Genomic DNA, 16,644 nt, shown 5'->3' with positions numbered 1-16,644 from the left:
GAACTATGTTCCTGACCACTGCACTTCAAAGCTAAATTGAAGACCACAAACCAGATCCATTTATAAATCACACTGCAACTTTCTAGCTCTCTTTTTTATTATTTTTACATCCAGGAATATCTATCAAATATGCCATAAAATAGAATAAAAACAGGCAACAAGTAATACAATACGGCTTAGAATCACAATTCTGGCTTACAAGTAAGGAAATCATGGAACTTAATTTTTCAAAGGGAAATGTATTTTTTGTTAAAAAGTGGAGAATCTGTCTCTTGGATTTGGTAGAATTTATGCTTCTGGGATGAGAGCCTGCCAATATATATTTCCATAGTATGACAATTTTTTTCTTGTAATGCCACAACAAGCTCTGTTCCTCTTCTGGAAAAACTGACTGCCTCTATATTTCATGATATTCTGGGGAATACAAAGTGAACTCTTTTATGGAGTTAGACAGTAGAGCATTGGAACAGTATTACAGGAAGTCACTGTGTGACCACTGGGGATATATAGAAATGCAAATAACTGGCTTTTCCGCATCTACTATAGTCCTATCTAAGAAGTAATTTCCAATAACAGAAGAAGATATATGGACAGTCTGACCTATTTTTTAGAGACCCGCTGCAGCTGAGTATTTCCTGTGCTGACCTGGATCCAATAGCATAGAACCTAATAAATCAGTTAATAAATATCTCAGTTCACTAACATATTAAAAGATGCTTTAAAGAGTTTAAGTTTTTTCCATGTATCATTCTACAGCTTTCCTAAAAATGGCAATTTGAAACATTTAAAGGTCTTCTCCTTTATTAATTTTTTGTTCTTTTGTTCCTAACAACTACCTGTCTTTGGGGCAGCCATGACTTTAGAGGTGTTTTTCTCTTTATATAAGTTTTCTGAGACAATGTGTATGCCACACACAAGTAATATGTAATCCCTAGTCCATTTCCTAACTCTCTGAGAACAGAAGCAGAATCTCTTGTGGCAAGTGTGCAGTTCAAAGAACTATCCCTAAAACAACTATTTGATCTCTTTAATGCATCTATTCAGGGTTAGTTATTCAGGGTTCTGTTCAGTTAAGATCTCCCTTCCCCTGACACTCAAATATGGAATAGAATTCTATGTCTTGACATGAGACGCCAAATCTTCATTTGTGGTCAGCACTGCAGTGACACCATGGAACTTGGAATCTAGACTATCATTCCGCTCCATTTATATATGGAGATTCCATCCACGTTTCCCAGTAATTGTTGTATTTGGAATATAACCAACTCTTCTGGTATTGCCAGGCTTCTCTGTCCATGTCTCTGCACAGAGGAAACATACAGGCTGTTTTTGAAGCTGCTCAGTCCAGGAGAATCTTTCCATTCAAAATGTGAAAATATTAAAGAAGTTCTGTGAGGGCATGATGTCAGTTTTTTAATACAGAAGGAGCTCATAGAGGTAAAATCGAGATTTATATTCTAACCATAATGTATCAATCTTTTCCAGCCATGAAAAAGCTCGATGTTCCATGGGTATAGAATCATAGAATCATAGAATCATAGAATAATAGGACTGGAAGGGACCTCGAGAGGTCATCGAGTCCAGCCCCCCGCCCTCAAGGCAGGATCAAGCTCCGTCTACACCATCCCTGACAGATGTCTATCTAACCTGTTCTTAAATATCTCCAGAGAGGGAGATTCCACCACCTCCCTTGGCAATTTATTCCAATATTTGACCACCCTGACAGTTAGAAATTTTTTCCTAATGTCCAATCTAAACCTCCCCTGCTGCACTTTAAGCCCATTACTCCTTGTCCTGTCCTCAGAAACCAAGAGGAACAAATTTTCTCCTTCCTCCTTGTGACACCCTTTTAGATATTTGAAAACCGCTATCATGTCCCCCCTTAATCTTCTTTTTTCCAAACTAAACAAGCCCAGTTCATGAAGCCTGGCTTCATAGGTCATGTTCTCTAGACCTTTAATCATTCTTGTCGCTCTTCTCTGTACCCTTTCCAATTTCTCCACATCTTTCTTGAAATGTGGCGCCCAGAACTGGACACAGTACTCCAGCTGAGGCCTAACTAGTGCAGAATAGAGCGGCAGAATGACTTCACGAGTTTTGCTTACAACACACCTGTTGATACAACCTAGAATCATATTTGCTTTTTTTGCAACAGCATCACACTGTTGACTCATATTCAACTTGTGGTCCACTATGACCCCTAGATCCCTTTCCGCCATGCTCCTTCCTAGACAGTCGCTTCCCATCTTGTATGTATGGAACTGATTGTTCCTCCCTAAGTGGAGCACTTTGCATTTCTCTTTATTAAACCTCATCCTGTTTACCTCTGACCATTTCTCTAACTTGCTAAGGTCATTTTGAATTATGTCCCTATCCTCCAAAGAAGTCGCAACCCCACCCAGTTTGGTATCATCTGCAAACTTAATAAGAGTACTCTCTATCCCAATATCTACATCATTGATGAAGATATTGAACAGTACGGGTCCCAAAACAGACCCTTGAGGAACTCCACTTGTTATCCCTTTCCAGCAGGATTTAGAACCGTTAACAACAACTCTCTGACTACGGTTATCCAGCCAGTTATGCACCCACCTTATCGTGGCCCTATCTAAGTTATATTTGCCTAGTTTATCAATAAGAATATCATGCGAGACCGTATCAAATGCCTTACTAAAGTCTAGGTATATGACATCCACCGCTTCTCCCTTATCCACAAGGCTCGTTATCTTATCAAAGAAAGCTATCAGATTAGTTTGGCATGACTTGTTCTTCACAAACCCATGCTGGCTATTCCCTATCACTTTATTACTTTCCAAGTGTTTGCATACGATTTCCTTAATTACCTGCTCCATTATCTTCCCTGGGACAGACGTTAAACTGACCGGTCTATAATTTCCTGGGTTGTTCTTATTCCCCTTTTTATAGATGGGCACAATATTTGCCCTTTTCCAGTCTTCTGGAATCTCCCCTGTCTGCCATGATTTTTCAAAGATCATAGCTAAAGGCTCAGATACCTCCTCTATCAGCTCCTTGAGTATCCTGGGATGCATTTCATCAGGACCTGGTGACTTGCTGACATCTAACTTTCCTAAGTGATTTTTAACTTGTTCTTTGTGTATCCTATCTTCTAAACTTACCCTCTCTCTGCTTGTATTCACTACGTTAGGCACAAGGACAATTAATTCAGCTATACGTCAAGAAAATATTCCAAGGGAGGAGAGAGGATTTTTCCATTAGTCTAATTTATTTTATACATAACAAAAATGATGACTCATTTTATTTAAAAAGTCATAACTTCATTCTTGACTTTTTTGCAACTTGGGAATTTTAGGTGTTGTGTGACTCTTTTGTAAAACAGACAGTTTCACATACAAAAGTACAAAGATTCAGAATTTTGAATGTCAAATCTTCATCTAAACAAAAACAAATGGGGTCTTTGCTCCAATACTGGATTGTTTTTGAATGAAACTGACCCATTTTTGTTACAAATGGTCCTCCTTTCAGGTACATAACTAAGATTGCAGAATCATTTCACAAATAGTAATTCCAAGCAAGATGTGAAAACCTCAGCTTTCCAGAGTTTTGATTTTTTGTGCTCATTTTACACAGTCCCGTGCAAAATCTCAATCTTCTCAATCTCTATCTTCTGTCTAAGTTTGGTAATTCAGTACCTACATACAAGTATACTATCCACATAGGCCTTAGCGAACCATAGTTTATTTGATTTAGTTATTTGTTATAATCAAACATCTTCTATAAATAGAAAATGATTTAACAAATACACTCATTCTCATTAATTCAGTGATTGCAGACTGTTTGTTGTGTGTATTCATTACTGACATTTTGATAGTTGAGCTGTCTGATAAAACATACTGAAATAAGGGATAAGGGATCTTTCGGAAAAGGCTTTATTTTCCACAAGATCAGCGTCTAGACTGGCGCTTTTTTCCGGCAAAGCTCTGTGCCAAAAAAAAGCGGCAGCCATTTTTATGCTAATGAAGCAGGGGAGATTTAAATCCTCGCTTCATTAGCAATTGTGATACGTCTAATTTACATCCCTTTTACGAAAAAGGGATGTAGTCTAGATGTAGCCATGCTGAACTTTAAACAGGAGAAAACTTAAAAAATAACGAATAGTCTAGCAGCACCTTAAAGACTAACAAAACATGTAGATGGGCACGACCTCTGAAAGCTACATGTTTTGTTAGTCTTTAAGGTGCCACTAGACTAGACTATTCATTGTTTTTTAAGTTTTTCCAGGTACAGACTAATTCAGCTACCCCTCTGAAGCTTTTAAACGGGCGAGTATTCTATGACTTTATCAGAGCTACTCAGGTGCTTAAAGTGAAGTATTTTCTCAAGGTTTTTGTTGGATCTGAGCTTTGCCACAGGGTGCAGATGTAAAAAACAATTTTGCAGTTTTTATTCTAGGATCATCTCAACAAAAAGTCAAAACTATTTCAGATACCAGGCAAGGGATGCCTTTCAACCAGACCCTGTGACCTATTCAGTTCCATCTCTAAGAACACTTTTCATTATAATAGCCTGTTCCCTACTAAAACTCCTCAGTGCAGAATCTCTGTTTGTTAGGAACCCTGAACAGCATGCTTTAAATTCAGCAATTAGTAATTTCACAAGTGGCTTCATCCTGCAAACTGCTGCACACATAAATAATCCTTATATGCAACCAATTCATTCTTGCAAACATGCCTGCATCTGAGGAGTCCTTGAATTCAGTGGGAATATGTTTGAGATTACATTTTTCAAGTTCAAGCCCATGGACCCAATCCTCCCAACATAGATGGGGAAATGTTGCCTTTGAGCTCAACTAGTGGAAGTTTGGGACCACAATTATTTTGTGCCCAGTTGGAGGGGAAAAAAAGACCTTTCAAATCTATATGTAGTTAACCTACCATTGTTGACCTGCCCTCTAATAGTTTTTCACATGTAACATCTAAAATGTTTGTTTTCTCAATGATAGTTCTACAACCCCTGTAAATTTCAATTGTGGATTATTCAAAACGTATACACACTAAATCGTAATTACCAATCAACATAAGTAAGGATGGCCCAGTATTGCATTTTGTTAAATCTTCTAGGATGAAACTGTTCTTCCTTATTCCATTCTCAAGCCTGCGTAGTATACAGATCTGTAACATTATTTATTCCCCACTATAAAAATACTTTTCAAAATAAATATATATTTGTTTTAAAGTTAGTTTGTCTATAGAAGACGGAGGATTGACTGGGATAAAACTGAAATTATGCATGTTAAAGGTGTCACATGTACAGAAAGACTTTGAATGTTTTTTTCTTTTAAATCCACACAACACACATCCTCTTCCTTAATCCTATGTGTCCAGGGAACAAAAAGCCACTTCACACGGGCTGGCTCATTTGGATAATGCAATATCCAAAGGAATTATGTCTGGGGAAATGCTCTGATTTGCAGTTGTTTGAAGGTAGAACAAGTTAATAGTGTCCCTGAGAAAGATAATCCAAGGAATTTTAGAAGTAAACAGTGGCTTCCATGCCCCTGGCTTAATGCACAGCTGATGTTACACCTTATTATTTTTTAGTTTTTAAAAAAAAATAAGACTGCACTTTATAAAGACTCTTTCAGTCATGGGCATCATTAGGAATGGATACTATGAGCAAAAGATTCCTCACTTCCCCCAGGAAACTGAGTTTTACCAAAGTACTGTGTATTCTATTAATTGCAGCTGCTTTTTAGTAGATGCTGTTAAATTACAATATCAGCCTAATTAGACAAACAAGCCTTATTTCAATGTTTATGATGGTTTACATAGCACTGATTACTAGAAATAAGAAAAGATCCAAATAGATTACAATCTAGGGCATCGGTCCTGATGCATGGGCTTCACTTTATACATTGTTAAGTAGTCTCAAAACCCCACCATAAAGACTGTAGAACCCCACCAAAATGAATGAGCCTCTGCATGAATATAGACTTCTCTTCTGCCTGTATGGAGTAGAAACAGGGCCTAGATGGACCACATACACACGAGGGCTGGGAAACAACAAAAACTTTGTTTTTTCTAGTGCCTCATTCTATAGTTTAATTTTATTTTGTTTGGGATTTATTTAAATATATTTTCCTCTGACTTGTAAATGCTTCTTGAAGGGGAGAACTGGGGTATATTGGCCCTTTGGAAAAAAGGTATTTAAGGAGCAATTTGAAGATGGCAATTACAGAGGTGTGGCAAACCCATTCCCTCTAGGCATACGGGACCACATAGAAGATTTTTAAAAAGCAGAAAAATATATTAATTAACTATGTTTTTCAGTTAATTTCTTCTGGCTGACTATACATTCAATAAGTTATGTGAGGATATGTGTTTAGTCAGCTGCAGTCAGCAGCCCAGATTATGTTTATGTTCATCTTCACTGTTATATCCTTGAGTAGTTAATGGTCTGGTACAACAATACATTTATTTTATTCTTGATTAGCCCCAGGATAAACAGAAATTGTATTGAATTGTCTCAATATAATAAAACACCTCAAACAATGAGAACGTACAAAGTGAGAGTTTTAAGAACAATCGAATATTAAGTCTGATCCTGAAAAATTATATCACACTGAGTTCAACATGAACATTAACTTGCTCTACCAAGACAAAAGTATATCTGTAATGCGGCTTTCTAAAATAAATAATTCAGATAATTGAGGTATAAACATGGCATCCTAGATTTCAGGTATATGCACCTATTTCACACAGTGTAAATATGACTTTGTACTTGCAAATACACATAATGTAGTTAGTTTGAAAATGCTCAGAAAAGCAATGGCAGATTAAAACAAAAATGCAGTGAAGCCAAGAGGTGTTATTTTGGGGGGACTCTCAAGTTCTTTCTTTCTTTCTTTCTTTCTTTCTTTCTTTCTTTCTTTCTTTCTTTCTTTCTTTCTTTCTTTCTTTCTTTCTTTCTCATGTAGATAGCCACTTAAAATTGTGCTATTGCACTGCTGCCCTTTTCCTCCCACCTCCTATCCATACACACATTCTGAACATACCCATACCCCATGGTTTCTGGCAATGCCAGCAAATATTCCGTGGCTTGGCTTGGGCTGCCCACCCATAAGGAGGAAAGTGATTGAAATATTCCCTATAGGCTTTTCCTTGAGCACTGAGCTCAGGAAGCTTTTTGCTCACAAAAGGCATTACTGGCACTAGGAATCAAGCAACTGTCCTATGAACAGGGGCTCTACATGTAGCCCAAACACAACTGATTATAATCCCTTGCTGCCTTCTGTGCTTATATAATACAGGCCTTCTTGAGTTACAAGACACTTTGAAGATCTCACCTTCTCCCATTACTTGTCTTTTACATAAAATGTCTACAGATGTGAGTCTGCTAGTGTGTCTGAGAACTGTGGTTAATAATTTATAAACCAATACTTCCTATTGGGTATATTGTTTAAAATATTTAACGTATGCCAAAGGGAGCAGGCTGCCTCGCTGCAGGAGCACCCCCTGCTGATTATTCCAAAGAGCAATGTTAATAGCAGTTCCGAAAGGAAAAGATTGAGTCCTGAGATAAGGTGTCAATTAGCAGCTTATGGAGGAGGGACAAGGAAAACTCTAAGGAAGCGTCTCCTGAATGGCAGCAGCTCTCAGGAAGTGGGACGAGCCTATGTGGGTCACTCCAGATAAGCCTGGCTGGGGAGAAATAACATTGTGAGGGAAAGAACAAACAGTTTCCACCAGGCAGAAGGATAATTTAGAATATCTGCTCCTTCTCTAACAACAACTTACAATACAGTTCTAGACTATCAAAACTAAATAACTCTTTTTACAGCAAAGCAAAGATATAAGGGAACTTATTAGAAACATACTTATTTCTAATCACATAAAACACCACTTAGTAAGCCACTGACAGGGCCTTGTAAGGCATCCCTGGTAGACCCACTACTTTGGGTTTGTGTTGCAGCAATTATTCTAAAGGACTCTGGAATGAGCCACTGCCTAAAGGAAATGGTCTAGAAAACTACACTCTAATAAGGTGCCATTGCATGTGACTGAGTTTGCCCTGTACTCCTAATTCACAAAGAAAAAGGATGGTGTCAATGACCCACAAGGTAGGATAGGGGAAATTATATTTGTGATGGTGAGATTGTACATCTGGCAATAATATTAAGTTCCAGCTAGTCAGTAGTTTGGGAAGCAGGGAGCCAATATGATGACAGGAATATAACTATTCTCCAGATCCGACTGCCTTCTCTGGTTCTATCTTGTGGAGATTGAACTTCTGGTAATGATGGTGGGAAACGTGGCCCTGCCCCTTCATGTAGGGAGGTATCAATCATATCAGCAAACCATTAATTAATTTGGCATTATCATCCATGTCTACTTAGGAGAGACACGGGAATGGAAACGGCATTGTTGTAGCTAAAAAAATATCATGAGATAGGGGGATTTTCACAATTATTGAATTTTTACCTAAGCATCAATTCTTCACTTTTATGGTTGCTAAAATAAACCAATTTTATGCTAAACCTGTTAAAATAATACCCACACATCTACTGGGTGACAGTTGCCTATGTATTTAGAGAGTCCCTGAAATTCATTAATTATATAAATGTTATGATTAAATCAAGAATCTAGTATACTGTTGAACCCAGCTCAAAATTCATTAGCTGCTAAAAGTGCTTCGTGAATACTTGTCCAGAAACTATACGTCAGCTCGCCATTGAAACTGGCTTGTAATTCGGTTAATTCTCCCCAGAAGTGAGACTGTAAGAACAAAATCCTGGACAACACATTGAATGCATTTAGTAACCAATATTTTTTAAAGGTTGTTGTCACAGGAACTTTGACATTAAGGTTGGAAAGGGGCAGGTTTGAACAGTGCCTTGCAGGGATGACCGCATCTGCCAAAAAAGCAGAAGTGAAACTGCTGAATACAATTTAAATGACTAGTATATAAAATCAGTCAGAAACTTTGGAGAGTCATTTTGGGAGTCCCTGTGTTTCATATTCTTTACAAAGGGTCTCAGGTTCACCTAGTATTATTCATCCAGTCCTACCCAGGCATTGACTGTCCTTTTCCCAGGTACTCCAGATCACAGGGAAGTCAACCCTCCCTTTTTTCCTGTCAGCTAGGAGAGTGCTGACACCTGTTACTTCCAAGCTTTCATTTCCTGCTTTCTTCATCAGTGTGGAAGTTGCTGGATAATGAATAATAGGGCAACTGTTCAGTCTGATCAGTTTAGATATTCTGTAGCTGCTGTATTTATTGTCATCAATGGCAAAGTCCAGTGTAAATTCCTTGCTACATACATCCCAGGTTGTCACATAAAATATCAATTGAGTATCTTCTGTTCTTTGTAATTCCAAGAACTACTCTGAGGATTGCTATAATCAAGTTTCAGAATGTGTGTCTTTTTCAAATTATTGTATGTCATAGAGTTTATGTTGCTAACCTGCTGATTATATGGATGGGACAAATTCAAAGCTGATATGTATGGTGACATACAATAAACTCTCATACAGTACTTACACTGAATGTAGGTCTGAATGGATGAAAGTATGTTCTATTAACCAAAGAGCTGCAGCCACTGAGAACTTTGTATTTGCCATGCGAGAACAAATTTATAACCCCCTATGCTACTTCTACCAATGCCTGATGTTTTAGAAGTGCCATGCTGAACCATGCAGCACTGTACCAAAAAGGAACACTTTTCTTCCCCAAACTAACAAACAGGATGGTCCCTCCCTCCCATTCTGCAAATCTAATGTGAATTTTGGGTTTTACTCATAATTCTTATCGTAGCTAGTGCAACAGCAACTGGCACAAAGCTTCAGTTGCACACGGAAACTTGCCTTTTTCCTCTTCTCGCATCTCTCCTTTTATCTTTTTCTTTTTAAAATTATTATCTTTTTCTTCCTAAGTACGGAACTGGGGTTTACTTCCAAAGCTCAGTTTTTCCTGGTGTTCCCTATAGATTAGTACCCGTATTCAGGTCAGTAACTAAATGCCACAAGTTGGCCTGTATACATAATGAACATAATTGGGGTGATAGATATTAAAAACATATCGGCTACGTCTAGACTGGCATGATTTTCCGCAAATGCTTTTAACGGAAAAGTTTTTCCGTTAAAAGCATTTGCGGAAAAGAGCATCTAGATTGGCACGGATGCTTTTCCACAAAAGCACTTTTTGCGGAAAAGCATCCGTGCCAATCTAGACATGGTTTTGCACAAGAAAGCCTCAATCGCCATTTTCTCAATCGGGGCTTTTTTGCGCAAAACAATACCTTGTTGTCTACACTGGCCCTCTTGTGCAAAAGCACTTTCACAAGAGGGCTTTTGCCCGAACGGGAGCAGCATAGCATTTCCGCAAGAACACTGACATGAGATCGTCAGTGTTCTTGCAAAAATTCAAGCGGCCAGTGTAGACAACTGGCAAGTTTTTCCACAAAAACAGCTGCTTTTGCGGAAAACTTGCCAGTCTAGATGCAGCCATCATGTTTCTGTTTTCTCCATGACTTAGAAAATAACTCTAGTGACTGAGAAATAACTCCTGTAGTAATCTCATGTTTGGGGTTGCTCTCCTAACTGCACATATGCTCTGCATGTGTGCTGACTTTCACCATGACCTTTTATGTTCTATGGTCTGTATTTTATAGTAGGTCAGGCGAGATGATCACAATGGTTTCTTCTGGCCTGGGAATCTATGATTCTGTGGGTTTGCTTTTTTACATTTGTGGGTTGATCCTACTCCCAGTGAGGTCAATGGGGGTATTGCCATTGACTTTGGTGGAAATAGGAGCTCCTCCCTGAGGGGTATTGGGCATTTGCATTTCCCATTGTTTTCAGTTGGGTCTGTAGGAATAAAGTGCAAGGAACCTTCAGGAGCAAGCTCTATATTTGCTTCAGTTCTTGGAACAGAAATGTTGACTGAAGAAAAGTGATGATTTCATTTTGGGGGATGTTTTCTTGATATTCACAATATGAGTAATGAATTGTCTCTGAACTTTTAGGGTATGTCTACACTAGCCCCCTAGTTCGAACTGGGGAGGCTAATGAGGGCGACCAAAATTGCAAATGAAGCGAGGGAAATCCCGTGCTTCATTAGCATGTTCCCAGGCGGTTGGCATTTTGGAAATTGACTAGCACAGAAGAACTGCCCGCATCTACACGTGACAATGAAACGGGAGTTCGAAGGAAAACCCTAACTCGAATTAGCTGTTATTCCTCCTGGAATGAGGTTTAACAGCTAATTCGAATTAAGGGCTTTACTTCGAACTCCCATTTCACTGCCACATGTAGACGTGGGCAGTTATTCCAGGCTAGTCAATTTCCAAAATGGCGACCGCCCAGGAACATGCTAATGAAGAACGGGATATTTAAATCCCGTGCTTCATTTGCAATTTCAGTCGCCCCCATTAGCCTCCCTAGTTTGAACTAGGGGGCTAGTGTAGACATACCCTTATACAGTAGTATGTTGAAACTGTAGTGCTGTTATAATGAAGTGTCTACATTGTTTTAACTTCCTGATTTATTCAATTTCTATCCATGGAGAATAAGGTTTATGATATGAGATATGGTAGCTGCCTTAAGTAGAAGCAACAGCCAGGAAGAGGATACATTTTAAAGTTCTTTTATTTAAGAAGAGGATTAAAATGCTGAGTGCCAAAATGTTTCTTTTATACCTAAATCCACTCACTTTTTACTTTCTAGGTCATGTACCTCTGAAGTATGTGATAAGGAAACTGCATTGTGAATATAGATCTTCAAAATTCCATGAGTAAAAGGTTCACATTTGTTTTTCAGGAAGAAGCCCTTTGTGACTTTATTATTTTTACAATAAGTTTGAATGACATGAAACATGTGCGTACTTTTTTCAATCATCACATTAAAAAACTAAAATTTGACTGCAAAATATATTAAGACTTGGATACAGGAAGTTATGCCATGTGTGGTCATTTCTTTCCTCGGACAATCTCTGTTTTCAAAGCTGAGTTTTGGCTGTACTATAAGGTCTAGTTCCAAAAAGACAAAAGGGGGAATATATTTTTTTTAAATCCTAGTCCTAGACATCAGTGCTACAAAAGTCATCCTGACCAGATGGCTAACATAGACAAGGGAAAATAGCCAACTTGATTTCAAAGCTAAGAGTGATTTGTAAAATGAATGATAGAAACTATTCAGATTCATTATTTTAAGCAGGGGGACTCATGTTTAGCTTATGGGTCTGGTTTGAATAAAAGTTTGTCTTTCTTGAATAGAAGTCATATGCGAGTCTAGGCAGTGGCCTGGACCATTTGCTAATACAAATTGTTGTTCGTTGAAAGTAAAGTTGAATATTGGGCAGTAACTTGATCTGTGGAAATGTACTTCACAGGAATTGTGATGAGGTTTACAGCTGGAAGGAGCTTATGATAATATGGTCACATGACTACATCTCCCCTTTAATAATGGAATAAAAGTTTGCATGATAAAATGTTGCTAGTTTTGATGGCAAGAATTGCATATACGCACATTTAATTACTTTTCCACATCAATCTGACAGCAACAAAATCAAAACAGATATGCACTGTCACGAACATTTTACATTTCAAAAAAATAATAATTGATGATGTGGGTAGTTTGAAACAATATTAATAAAATATATGTCAGCAACAAGATTGGCAAGTTAGAAAATGACCAAGTGAGGCCAGATGTACTGCCTAAAGTCTAATATGACACACCAGCTAACAAGAGCTTATCCCAGCACATTTCTACCAGAAACCTAATCCTTTGTTGTCATTAAGAAAGAAATGTAAATTCAAATATATTTACTTTGTTTGTATAGTACAATACATATATATTAACCTCCATATTCTGGACAAATTCAAACTGAATTACTACATTCTGCCTATCTGTATTCACTATATAACTTGGTTGCATTCTTTAGTTTCTTTCATAAACTACAACATAGTGTTGCTGTGCACCATTACACACTTGCCACATTCACCCCACTGTTAACTGTATTATAGTGATAGTGAAATGATTGCAATATAAACTTTGTAAATCACTTTGGGCGCATCTACACAGCAGCGTTATTTTGGAATAACAGATGTTATTCCAAAATAACAATGTGAGCATTTACATAGCAATTCTGTTATTTCAAAATAAATTCAAAATAATGGATGGCTTATTCTGACTTATGTAAACCTCATTCCACAAGGAATAATGCCTATTCCGAAATAGCTATTTTGAAATAGCTATAGAATGGATGCTCCGCTATTTCAAAATAGCTCCTCCCCAGGGCCGTTCAAAGTAATTACTTCCTAGTGCTTCCTGGGGCTCTAAATTAAGGTAGAGCATCCATGTTAGGGGAGCCTGCCTTGGACTAAGTTCGAGGCATCCCTGCAGTGTAGACAAACTATTTTGAAATAGGCTATTTTGGAGTATTTCTTCTGGAATAGCTTATTCTTAAATAAGCGTGCAGTGTAGATGTGCCCTTTGAAATCAGGGACTACATATATGTCAACATTTACTACAAAGCTGTTGTGGTAGATTTCATTATCATTTCCTCTTAATTGGTTCAAGTAGACCAAAGTAGAGTTGAAGCTCTAGTATCTCTCTTCTTATTTTGATGCTATTCTTTTGTCTCTATCTTACAAAATAAACCAGAGTTTTATAAGGAAATTTCAATCCTTGTGCCATTTGGTTGGTATTAAGACACTTGCTAGCTAGCTATCACTTAGCAGGAAGAATGTCAGTCTGGAATTTCCATTTGGTACATCAAACATTTATTTTCTTTGCATATCCAATCAGCATCAGAATGTTTTGCCATAGATTTGTCATGCTAAATTAGATTGAAAGTATTCTTTAGAATATTATTTGTATTGTTTCATATCTTTTCAGTGTAATTTCCCTGTCACTTCCTTACATAATATGCTTGATAAATTAAAGATGATGACTTTGGGTAAATTCTCTCCTTGGAAAATCATGAAAATACCTTCTGTGGTTCTAAACACTACATATCTTAATGTCTATATTATATGTAACTATTCACACCAGTGCCCAATGTAAATGTTTTTTAAATAGCCTTCCACCAGCTCAAACTAAACATAGCAAAAACTGAGATATTTAGGGAAGGGATGGAGGAAAAGAGGAATTAATAATGTTCTTTATTTCATTAATATATCAGTATGGTGTTGCTAGATCAGTATTGCAGGCAGGGAGTTGTAGTTTCTGAATTTAGAAGAAACTAGCAGGAAGCACAGTGCAAGCGGTTATATGACACCATTTGGTATAGGGCTGCTGCTGCTGCATGATTGTTGTCTGAATGAAAAAAATGTACTGGATTTCACTCTTTCTGGCTTGGCCTCCACTAATCCACAAATTGGTGATGAGGATGCCTCTCTGGCCCCTGAATCTGCCTGCACTTTTTCTCCAAAGTCCAGGTGCTTTCCAATTGCTTTCGATGCTTAGATTACAATATTTGAGAGCTATGTCCTTGCAAATAATGACAAAGAACTTTCCTAACCAAGAAAAGGGACAATGCTGCAGAGAACAGCATCCCATCTGAGCTGTGGAACTTGCAGAGCACATCCAGGAGTGTTTTCACCCATTCAGGAGATGATTCCACAGATGAAAAACAAGGTTGAAGAGACATTTTTAGAGTAGTTAACATGTATTTTAAGGGACAATTCAAGTTGAATTAGCCCATTAACACCCCTATAATCACAGGAGAAAAGCAGGGGAGCTAAAGGGTTACAGATTATTGCAATAAGTCATAAATCAGGTGTCTTTATTAAGATCATGATTTGTAGTGTCTACGGCCTGGCCCACACTACAGACTTAGATTGATGTAAGGCAGCTTACGTCAGCATAATTCTGTAAATGTCTACACTAAAATGTAGCTCCCACTGATGTAAATTACCCACTAAACTGACTTAATAACTCCACCACCATGAGAGCACTTTTATCAATGTAGTTAGGGTGGCACAGTGTTCATGTAAACCCTGTGTTACTTACATTGCCTGTTGTCTATCAGCCCCAGCACAGGAGGGTTCCAGCTAGAGCCCCCTCCACCGGGCTGAAAACTCAGATTGTCAGTCCTGTCAGAGGAGCTCCAGAGTCATCCCCATACATCAGTGCCCTCAATGTCCCTCACAATTCAGCTGGTGGAAGTCTCCTAGGGTATGTCTACACTACCCCGCTAGTTCGAACTAGCGGGGGTAATGTAGTTATCCGCAGTTGCAAATGAAGCCCGGGATTTGAATTTCCCGGGCTTCATTTGCATGAAGCCGGCTGGCGCCATTTTTAAATGCTGGCTAGTTCGAACCCCGTGCCGCGCGGCTACATGCGGCACGGAGTAGCTAGTTCAGATTAGGCTTCCTAGCTAGTTCGGATTAGGCTTCCATGAGGAGTACAGCTAGTTCGGATTAGAAGCCTAATCTGAACTAGCTACTCCATGCCACGTGTAGCCGTGCGGCACGGGGTTCGAACTAGCCGGCATTTAAAAATGGCGCCGGCCGGCTTCATGCTAATGAAGCCCGGGAAATTCAAATCCCATGCTTCATTTGCAACTGCGGATGACTACATTACCCCCGCTAGTTCGAACTAGCGGGGTAGTGTAGACATACCCATAGTGAGGAGCATAGAAGGTGACAGAAGGTGCATAGTGTGGACATGAAACACTTCTTTAATTCCTGTACAGCTGCCCTAGATTCTGTGGCAGCACCAGACCCCAGAATGCATGGGACCAGGCAGCTGCCCAGATCCTGGATACTCGCTTTGTAGCTGCCCCAGACTCTGGAGCTCGCAGGGCCTGGCTGTTGCTGAGCCTGTCAGGCCAGTTGGCAGCCCTGAACCCAGACTTCTGCCACTGGGGAATGGCCAACAACACTTCTCTCAACACACAGGTCAATGGGGAAGCCCCGACCTCTTTGAACCCAGCAGCCAGGAACTGGGGTGGATTTTGGCATGCTGGCAGCCCTTAACATGTTGCTGAGCTGGGCCACAACTGTGTGCTAACTGGGCTGCAGGTTAAGAATTGCTGGCTAGCGATAGATACCTGATTTCCTGGAGTGGTTACTGGATCTGTGGAGATACATTTGGTGATCTACGGTGATAGTTGTCTGCAGGTTCCATTGTTGAAGTGATCATGGTGTCTTGGCAGTTAATGTTGTCATGGAGAGCTCTAAAGAGAATTTGATGAATGGGTGGTGGTGGCTGAAATTGGGGTGGAAATCTGTAAGGGAGTTTATGTCATCCGAAAATAGGATGAAAATATCATTAATATACTTCAGGTGTATCATTCGTTTTGTCTAGAAATTCTTCCTTTAGGTCGGTCATGAAGTGGTTGGCATATCAGGGAGCCAGCCTAGTATCCACAGCTGTTTCCATGGTTTGGACAATGAGTTTGCTGTTGAACGTAGAATTGTTGTGGATGAGGATGAAATGAATGAGTCCATCAATGTGTTTTGGAAAGATATCTGAGTGTTGTCCATTGTCTTGTAGATCAGTGTTTCTGAAAGTTTGCTGCAAAATCACTTTGAGAAACACATTAACTGCCCAGGCCAATGCCGTTTCCCACGGCAACCGTTGGCTGCAAAGGATGAAACGGAGCCAAGGGGAGCTGCGAGGCTCCATGGCCGCAGCGCCAGTAAATAAACAAAGCAGGGCA

The sequence above is a fragment of the Pelodiscus sinensis genome, chromosome 3 (assembly GCF_052426305.1).
Source record: "Pelodiscus sinensis isolate ZL-2025 chromosome 3, ASM5242630v1, whole genome shotgun sequence".
Classification (NCBI taxonomy): domain Eukaryota; kingdom Metazoa; phylum Chordata; order Testudines; family Trionychidae; genus Pelodiscus; species Pelodiscus sinensis.
Note: the sequence above shows the minus strand (reverse complement) of the source record.